The sequence below is a fragment of the Telopea speciosissima genome, chromosome 5 (assembly GCF_018873765.1).
Source record: "Telopea speciosissima isolate NSW1024214 ecotype Mountain lineage chromosome 5, Tspe_v1, whole genome shotgun sequence".
In the NCBI taxonomy this organism is placed as follows: Eukaryota; Viridiplantae; Streptophyta; class Magnoliopsida; order Proteales; family Proteaceae; genus Telopea; species Telopea speciosissima.
The window spans coordinates 69,522,271-69,532,537 of record NC_057920.1 but is presented as its reverse complement, the minus strand read 5'-3'; the positions used below and the strand labels follow the sequence as shown (position 1 = coordinate 69,532,537).

The following is a 10,267-nucleotide window of genomic DNA, read 5'->3' as shown; positions in this document are numbered from 1 at the left end:
TTTGAATTGTTGCCAGATTTGAATTAGATCCATCCTATTCCCCTTGGTGGCTGCTCTGTATGACTTTGGCCAGTTTAGTTTCTTGAGGTCCGTTGTTGTGAGGGGAGTGGTCCTCCTTGTTCTCCGACGGTTTGTCCATGTGATGGAGTAGGGTCCGCTTGCTGGTTTTGTAATTATATTTTTTCTACTAAAGTTGATTTAGCTATATAGAAAAAGGGAGACGAAGACAGCATCGAGATTGTTGGGTCAAGGTCTGCGTACGTCTCGTGGTATGCAGAGTGTCGAGTAGTTACGACGTTGGCGTTGTCAAATGGACCCTCCTACGGTCGTCTTTAGACCCGGCCGGCCAAGCGAGAACCAAGCAAGTCCATAAGCGAAGAAGAAAGTCCTTCCGCCCAACGGAGAGTAAGGCCGCGCCAGAACCAAGCAAGGGCCCGACTATATACAACGGCTAGCGCGCCAGAACAAGGCGAGTCATTGACATAAGAGATGTCCTTTCTAGTCTATTTCTTTCTATTTATATATATGGAAAGTGAATAAATCATCATATAATAATCGAGAAATTGCAATAGAAAAGAAAAAGGGGAGGTTTGTGATGATTTTGAAATCTTTTCCGAGGAGTTTATCCTCATCCGTTTGATTCATTTCCAACTCGAAGAAAGCCTCGGAGAAAACAAAAAGTCAACTAAGCCCTCACTTATTTCGTTTCGGGGATGAAGAAGAGAATCACCCGGTCGCAGTGACCAGGCCCGGGCGACTGTTTACCAAAAACACAGGTCTCCGCAAAGTCGTAAGACCATGTATGGGGGCTGATGCTTGCCCAGTGCCAGAAGGTCAAAGAAGTTGGTGACCTGAAAAAGATCTCTATCCGGGAGTGTGGCCTACGCCAACACTCCCACGAGTCTATCTCTCTCCTCCCCATGTGAAAAGACACCTTTTCCCCCTTGTTTTAAGGAGGAGAGATACTTTTTCCTTATTATTTTATTTCAAATAAGACATTGAAAGGTGGATCTATGTAGACGGTGAGTTTGTATCAAGGGAACTATTTTCTCTCGGTGGCTGGAGTGACGGGTAAGGTGCTTAGGGTAGACGATGCAACATCAGGTTGTTCAAGGACTATCGTGGAGAGGGCATGCGTTGAAGTGGACCTGCGATCCACGTTGCCAGAGCGAATTTGGATCTGCTGCGGTGCTTCGGGTTTTTATCAGAGGGTGGTCTTTGAGAAGTTGCCTTCATATTGTATGGGATGCAGCAAATTAGGGCATGTGGTTGAGTGTTGTCACAAAGTCCAGGTGGAAGAGCAGGCTGGAAAGAAGCAGATTATTGGTCCCCATGAAGAAACATGCAAACAGGGTGTGGGGGAACGTGGGAACAGTGACGATGGTGGAGGTTTGCAAGCCCTAATGGCACCAGTGGGCATCGCGGACAGCGTGGGGCTGGGGCGACAAGATCTGGTTGTAGAGGAGCCACCATCGGCCTGCGCACAAGGGGAGGAAGGAGGATCGGTGGATATGGCACCGGCGAGATCCCTACGGGGACGTCTCTAGCAGAAGTGGGGCAACGGTGGAGACCCACGGGTCGCGTGGTAGAGAGATTAGGGCCTTGGCGAGGGACACGTTCGGTGCACAGTCTCGAAGGCAATGAATATGTATCTAAAGGGGATCAGGGATCAGAGGAGGAAGGCAGGGTGTAGACACTGATTTTTGTCACCCCCTAATTGGCGATGATGACAACGGGACATGGACGATGGACGACGCACCCCCCCTCTTTTCAGACCCAAAGATACCTGGCCCATAGGACCAAGAACCATGCTGAGCACAAAATGGCCCATTTTAGGCCCAAAAACAAGGAAAAATGGCACTGCGCGCCCACGGCGCCGTGGACTCTTCCCACGGCGCCGTGGACACCTTTCCACGGCACCGTGGGTACCTTTCCACGGCACTGTGGGGAGGTGTACCGGATTTCCACGGCGCCATGAGGGGGTGTGACATCAGCCTGCTGACGTCACCCACGGCGCCGTGGAAAAGCCCCCCACGGCGCCGTGGAGGACTTTTCGGCCAGGAGAGAGAAAATGTCCCTCCCTATAAATAGGAGGGTCCCCTCCCACATTTCCCAAGGAACTTTGGGTAGAGAGACCCTCCCCAAGTGATTCCTAGTATTTTTGTCTCCCTTTTCACCCTCATTTCTCCTCCTTCTCTCATGAGTGTGTGAGTATTTGAAGTTTTCTTGAGGTGGACAGATCCTTCGATTGTCCCTCTGAGTATAGAGCGCTTTGGCTCCTTAGCCTTGGTATCCCGTCTGTGCATGGATAACCATCGAAACTCCCTTGTTACAGACGTTATTCTGTCTGTTTACTCTTTTCCAAATCACTCGAAAGAGCCGTTACTCTGCCAAGAAAGAAGCAGTCGGTCCATTTGTCCATCTCCCCTGAGCCAGGGGCATACAACCATACAGGTATAATCATTGCATTTTTGTTGATCCAATGTAGTCCTTTCATATTTTACCGTTTTAGTCCGCATTTTTCACATATATAATGTAGTTTATTATACTTTAGTTCAATTCATAGCATCTGAATGTAGTTCATACTATCCCCCATCCCCGTAATAAGAGAGAAACAACATTCGTCCTTATGTAGCATCTAACACAGAGAGACCGGCTTCGGCCGGGCGAGGTGGGTGCCTAACACCTTCCCACACTCGTAACCTGACCCCTTACCCGAACCTTTGGTCGGACCATATGAAGTCACGTAGCCCGATTCCGCTCACCACGAGTAGGGCTACACTTAATGGGTCCTAGGCCCTAACCCTAGGTGGCGACTTCTCATTATGTTAACATATTTTAATGCATGATCCCAATCCCCTATTTATCATACATTGACAATGTTACCCACATCCATACACACACACACGTATCTCCCAAAACCATATGTCACGCCAATCCCAACAAGAAGGGCTGAGGAAACCATATTACACAGGGGAATCGTATGTTCGCGGGTGGACCAGGCAGGGTCCTTTGAGGTCTGATGGTACGAACAAGCAGGTTCACAGGGGGAAGGGACCCCCCGCCACTAAGGATGATTCAGGGATTGGAAACGCCGGTGTGGTGCAAGAACGAGCGACAGTGTTGAAGGACTTGAGGGAAGCCAGTAAGGGCATTGAGAGAAGCTTCAGAGCGTTCATGGCTTGCGCGCAGGTGGAGAAGGGTTCTCAGGGATCGAAGGATACCCCACAAAATCCAGTCCAGCAGCATGAAAATGGCACGTCCAATCAGGCACCCCCGGGGCACCAAGGAGTGGTTACTAGGTCCATGAGACCGAATCCCCCCCTCGTCGTGTGTACAATGATCGTCTTGTTTTGGAACATTAGGGGAGTGGGGAACAAGCCAACGGTGAGGCGATTGAAGGCCTTGGTCGATATGGAGAACCTGGATTTGGTGGCCTTAGCAGAACCAAAGATTCAATTTTCTAAGGCATCTCGGCTTATGAGGAGGATAGGGATGGAGTCAGTATGCTTTAATGGAGTAGACAAGGGTGAGAGAATTTGGGTTTTTTGGAGGAATAATTTACAGGTTAGGGTGGTGAAGGAGCACGTGCAGTTTGTGTCGTTGGAGTGTTCCATTCAGGGATCGCAGAAGTGCATGTTCACGTTTGTGCATGCGTCATGCACTGCGATGGAGCGGAGGCAGCTCTGGCTAGATCTCTGGGAGGATGTGCGCCATTCCAATCTTCCCTGGGCGGTGGGAGGTGACTTCAATGCCATACTAGACCTGGTGGAAAAGGCTGGGGGGAGAGCAGCATGTTCTATTTCCCTTGAGGAATTTGGGAACTTTGTGAATGATGCAGGTCTTGCAGATGGGGGCTTCCTGGGAAATTCCTTCACTTGGTCCAATAACCAAAGTGGCGGGGGTAAGGTGGTGGCGCGTCTAGATCGTTTTCGCTTCAATGGACTTTGGTTAGATCATTTTGCGGTGAGCAAAGTAATGCATTTGAGCAGGGTGTGCTCAGACCATGCCCCCATCCTCTTAGACTGCGCGGAGCAGGTGGCTCCGCACTTCAATCCGTTTAGATTCCAACAGATGTGGCTTTCACACCTTGGCATTATGGATTGTGTTAGAGAGAGTTGGGTGGCACTGGTTTCGGGAACACCCCTTCACTCTTTATATTTCAAGCTAAAGGCGCTCCGTTCGCAGTTGTGGGTTTAGAATAAAATGGTTTTTGGCGATATACATCAGAATGTCCGAAGGGCGGAGGACAGGGTTTGTATGGCTGAAATAGAACTCGAGCTTCCCCCAATCCGGCAACTAGGAGCGAATTGGAGGAAGCCTCTAAAGCCCTCAGTGATGTTTTGTTACAAGAGGAAATCTTTTGGCGGCAAAAATCCAGGATCCGTTGGCTCAGGGAGGGGGACAGAAACACAAATTTTTTTCACTCCACGGTCAAGATGCGCAGGATGCGGAGGGGTGTAGATAAAATTAAGAATGGTCAGGGAATTTGGCTCTCCAATCTAAAGGACATATCAGATGAGGCGGTGAGATTTTTTACTGACATGTTTGCTTCTCAAAACTGTCAAACTGTCAAACTGTCAACAGGACGAGGATCTGCTGCAACACATCCCTTCTCTAGTGACTTCGGCAGAGAAAGAGTTTCTTATGGAGCCCCCATCGATGGAGGAGGTTAAGGCGGCTGTTTTTGGTCTCTCTGTAGATAGTGCTCCAGGCCCGGATGGGTTCACAAGGTATTTCTTCACAGCTTGTTGGGACATTGTCGGGTATGAGGTCTGGGCTGCGGTCAAGGAATTTTTTACGGGGGGAGTCCTGCCACGGTGTTACACTTCTGACAACTTGGTCCTAATCCCCAAAAAAGAGAACCTGGAAGCAATATCTAATTTTAGGCCGATTAGCTTGTGCAATTTTTCGTACAAGATAATTGCCAAGGTTGTTTCAACAAAGCTTTCCACAATTCTTCTTGGTATTATCTCCGAGGAACAGGGAGTGTTCACACAAGGCAGAATTATCCATGACAACATTGCTTTGGTGCAAGAGGTGGCACAAGATCTCAACAGAAGGACACGGGGGGGCAACGTCATTCTGAAATTGGATATGGCAAAGGCTTATGATCGGTTGAAGTGGGCATTTTTGTATAAGGTGTTAAACAAATTTGGCTTTGCGACGGCGTGGATAAATTTGATAAAGAAGACGGTTGAAAATTGCTGGTTCACTGTTGTTACGGATGGGGGTCCATCAGACTTTTTTAAATCTTCAAGGGGGGTGCGCCAAGGTGACCCTTTGTCACTTGCCCTTTTTATTATTGCAGAGGAAGTGCTGAGTCGTGGTTTAAGGTCGCTGTTTGTGGAGGGTAGGGCGGAGTACTTCAGACTCCCCAGGGGCTGCCCGGGCATCTCGCACAGTCTGTTCGCAGACGAAACGATTATATTTTCTAGGGGTCTTAAATCTTCTCTGAAGCAGATTTGTGGTTTTATAAACAGGTATGAAGATGCTTTTGGTCAGATGATTAATAAGTCCAAAAGTTGTTTTGTCATGAGTGAGAAGGCATCGACTCATAGGTGTCGCATGGTAGAAATGATAACGGGGTTTCCTAGAAAGAGGCTGCCGATCACTTACCTAGGCGCCCCCCTCTATACGGGGCGGCTTCGGGTAAGCTACTTTGATGATGTCCTAGCGAAATTGCGAAGGAGGGTGGCAGGCTGGCAAAGAAAGTTTTTATATGTAGGAGGAAGGGTAATTTTGTTGAAACATGTATTGGCTTCTATGCCGATACACATTCTTTCCACCTTGGATATCCCTAAAACGGTGATTAGGAGGTTCAATGGAGTCTGCGCCGACTTTTTGTGGGGTAACTCAGAATGGGGAAAGCGCCATCATTGGGTGGGATGGAACAAAGTGTGTGTGCCTATAGCTGAAGGCGGGCTGGGGTTACGATGATTAGAAGACATGATTTGTGCACTGCGTTTGAAGGGCCTATGGAGAGCCATTTCTGGAAATTCGCTGTGGTGTACTTTCTTCCAGGCGAAGTTTCTTAAAAATGAACACCTTACGCTAGCTGGTTCTAAGGTAAACGGCTCCATTTCTTGGAGGAAGGCGATACACCACAAGGAATTCATTCTTTCCAAGTCGCAGTGGCTATTGGGGAAAGGGGAAGTGTTATTCTGGTTGGACAATTGGTTAGGGAGAGGTGCGCTAATGGATTATGTAGATGGGGCGCTGCAGCTATACCTATCCGTTCGTGTTAATGAAGTGCTAACTGGAGAAGGAACGTGGAACGTGGAACGTGGAACATGGAGATCATCAACATGATCGACTCCGATTCGATGTTCAATAGCTTAATGAACCGTATGTTCTTTCTTTCTAACAAGGAGGATTACCTGATTTGGACCCCTTTGGAAGATGGCAAAGTCTCAACTAAGTCGATATGGAATGAAGTAGGACAAAGCTCAAGTGTCAAGCCATTTGCTAAATGGTTTTGGAACCGGACACTCCCATCCAAGGTGGGATTTTTCTCCTGGCAGATTATGTGTGGAGGGGTACCCACAGATGATGCGATCATGAGGATGGGGGTGCCATTAGCATCGAAGTGTCAGTGTTGTGGTCAACCAAGGAATGAAACAACATCTCATGTGCTGGTTGCAGGTGGAACGGCAAGCAGAGTCTGGAATTTGTTTTCACAATTATGTGATGTGGAACTAATTCCATTGCAAGATGTTCGATGTTGTATATTACATTGGCACAACCATGCGACTGATAGTAATTTACATGGTATGATCATAGGCTTGCTGCCCTCTATCATTGTCTGGGAGTTATGGAAGGAACGAAACAACCGAAGACATGGGGAGAAAGGGCGAACTGCTAGCAGCATCGTGAAGGTTATAAGAAGGTGGATTGCTGAAATGCCATTCAATTTATCACTGGGTAAGTCCCCTTCGTTCAAAGAAGATATTACTCTCCAATTTTTTGGTTTAAAGCATTGCCCCAAAGCGCTGAAACCACCAATCCCTATATCATGGAGCCCTCCCACCTTGGCCATTAAACTTAATGTGGACGGGGCTTGTAAAGGCAATCCCGGGTTGGGAGGGGGTGGAGGTGTAATTAGAAACATGGAAGGTCGAGTAGTTGCTGCCTTTGCCACGTTCTACGGCGAATGCACGAACATGATTGTTGAGCTAAGAGCTCTAAGAGATGGATTGAAACTCTGTGAAAGCTTGGGTTTTACGGAGTTTCAGGCCAGTTCCGACTCGATGACAACAGTGGTGAGCATTGCGAAGAGAACTCATGGTAGCTAGGAATGCTGGTACTGGTTTCAAGAGGCATTGGATTTGGTTAACTCTCTGGGATCCACGGTTTCGTTCACCTATCGTGAGGGAAACAGAGCTGCAGACTGCTTGGCGAGTTTAGCCTACGAAAGAGAGAGGAATTTAGTTTTTTATGGGGAGGTAAATCTGCCTTATGAGCTGAGACAGATTGTCCGCGAAGATGCGATGGGATTGCCGATTATTAGACACTAGGCTAATGTGTCCAGGTGGGTCGGGTGAAGGCTCTTTGGAGCAGCTGTGTTTGCTTTGTGAGAGTTTTTTTGATTTGGGGTAGGGGTAAGGCGGGTATGTCCCCCCCTCTTGTTTCCTTTCAGTTTATTTGTTTCTAATAAAAGCCTAGGGGCCAGCCTGGGTCCCAAAGAATATTCGGGTTAAAAAAAAAAGAAAAAGGTGGATCTATGTAGGCAAATGAGAACCTAAAACGATGAAGAAATGAATGGAAATCACAAAATAAAATAAATAAATAAATAAAAAAATACTATGCATATGCATATAAGGATTTACGTGGTTAGGCAAGATTACGTACGTCTACTGTGAGATGAAATCTGCTTCACTATCAATAAGAATAGAGTTAATTACAACGGTTTGTCCTCACATCTCTCTAGATTGATTAGAGAGAAAAAAACCTCACCACAATTTATAACAAAACCCTACACAAGATATTTATCAAAATACCCATATGGCCCTTAAAAAATTTCTTGGGGTCTTTGGCCGCTATGGCCTCTTAAAGGCCCTTTGGAATCAACACACTTATACAATCAACGGAATACAAAGACATCTGCCCACCAACATCCTAAGGTCTCTCTCCCCATCAATCTCACCGGGCAATATGTACCGATTTTGTATGTAGTCGATCTCGATACTGTGCCAATACTGTATTGGTGACACGGTACGAACAAGGGGTAAAATGGTCAAAAAATCCATTTTTTAAAAAAGATTCAAGGGTAATTTTGTCCAATACAACTGATCCGTTCCAATACTGTATCGGTATTATATCGATTTTGCAAGTGACCGATATCCGATCCGATACCATGCACTAGAACCATGATCTCCCCTCTCATATTCTTTTTCTTAGCAAGGAAACTGGAAAGAATTTGAGTTTGGAACGTACAACTATTAGCACTTAACCTTCTCCGATGGTCCAACCCACAAAACCATATAATCTGTTCTTCTCTAATCTGATGGATTTTGTAAATCTTGCCAACCTAATTAATTATCAATGCAAATATTCAATGTTTGCCCGATTCAGGATCGATACGGATCAATACAGATCGATATTATATTAATATCGACCAAGAGTCCAAAACCGACATCTATCGACTAAGGCCATCTTTGGTATAGTTTTTATTTTTGATTTTTACCTAAAAAAACGTTTTTGATTGCGTTTGGTATCGTTTATGGAGCCTGTTTCTATTTAAAAAAGATTGAAAAAAATCAAAAAACAAAAATAGATCAAAAGCCCTTTGTGGTTTTTGACCAAAAATCACTTTTGACCATTTATTCGGAGACTTTATTGAGCACGTGTTCAAGTGTCCAAGACCGACATCAATCGACTAAGGCCATCTTTGGTATAGTTTTTATTTTTGATTTTTACCTAAAAAAACGTTTTTGATTGCGTTTGGTATCGTTTATGGAGCCTGTTTCTATTTAAAAAACATTGAAAAAAATCAAAAAACAAATATAGATCAAAAGCCGTTTATGGTTTTTGACCAAAAATCACTTTTGACCATTTATTCGGAGACTTTATTGAGCACGTGTTCATAGGTCTCAAAATAGAAGGGTAAGAACGTCATTTCCTTGTTTAATTAGATATGAACCTCCTCTTCTTCTTCTTCTGCTGCTGCAGTACAAACAAATCCCTGACCTCATTCATAAACAGAGAAGATTCAGGTATTTCAGGAAACAAATAAAACCCATGAACTGCGTTTGGATACTCTATCGGCTTCACTTCTTTCCCAGATCTCTTAAGCCACTTATAGAACTCTCTCTGCCTATCCTGCAACGGATCAAATCCTCCCACCACCACCACTGTCTCCGGATACTCCATTCCACTTATATCCACCGCCCTCGGCCCCGTCGCGTTCACAGCTTCATGGTCTCTGTTTTCTCCTTCAGGCAAGAACCCCTTCCACAGCCAATCTGTCATAGCCAACGACACGATGGGCATCTTCTTCAATCTGATCTCAAGAATTACTACTGCTCCCGATAATTAACTCTACGGATCAGAATTCAGAAGTGTAACAAAAACGCAGAATTTAGTTTAGAATCTATTAATTACCTCCTCCCTTTCTCAAAAAGGATCTGTCATCAATGAAACCATCAACATGATCGGACCTGTTTGGCTGATAGAGAGGTGGAGGGAAAAGAGGGCCTGGAATTCTCAAAACATCTTTACAACACTTTACAACAATCAGCGCAATAACGCCCAGAAACAAACTTTCAAAGTTACAATTCCAATCCCCAAACCAAAAAATTATTGGGGCATGGAAGGAAAAAATGGAGAAAAATCCAAAACAAGACACAAGAAACTCCAAAAAGAAAAAGAAAAAGAAAAAGCTTTGTTTGGTTAGCGTCAACGGTTCACTATGAATTGCTGGAGGAAGAGGAGAACAGATTCAACAATGTTAAAGAAGATTCTCTTCTTGACCTTATTACCTCACAGCCGAAGAAGGATTGTATCGATATTTGCCCGATCACCCTCACCTGCCGTAATTCAACCTTTCCGGCTCTACATGCGGCGTGGTGGGCCAGATTCCCCTGGCACTGTTGCCGACAAGAAAGCACCGTGAGAGGTCAGCATTTGCCGGAAAACCGTCGAGTTTCTGTTGGTCGAGGAACTTGAGAGTGTCGCTGACAATAAAAATGAGATCTTGGGTGGAAATGAACATTTTTAATTTAATTTTGATTTGCAAAATCCTTTCGGATCTAGATCTTAGGGGATT

At 45.6% G+C, this 10,267-nt stretch overlaps 1 pseudogene; it reads right to left on the bottom strand.

Moving 5' to 3' along the window:
- Nucleotides 1-9,126: 9,126 nt before the first annotated feature.
- On the bottom strand, nucleotides 9,127-10,213 carry LOC122663377 (annotated as a pseudogene).
- Nucleotides 10,214-10,267: the final 54 nt, after the last annotated feature.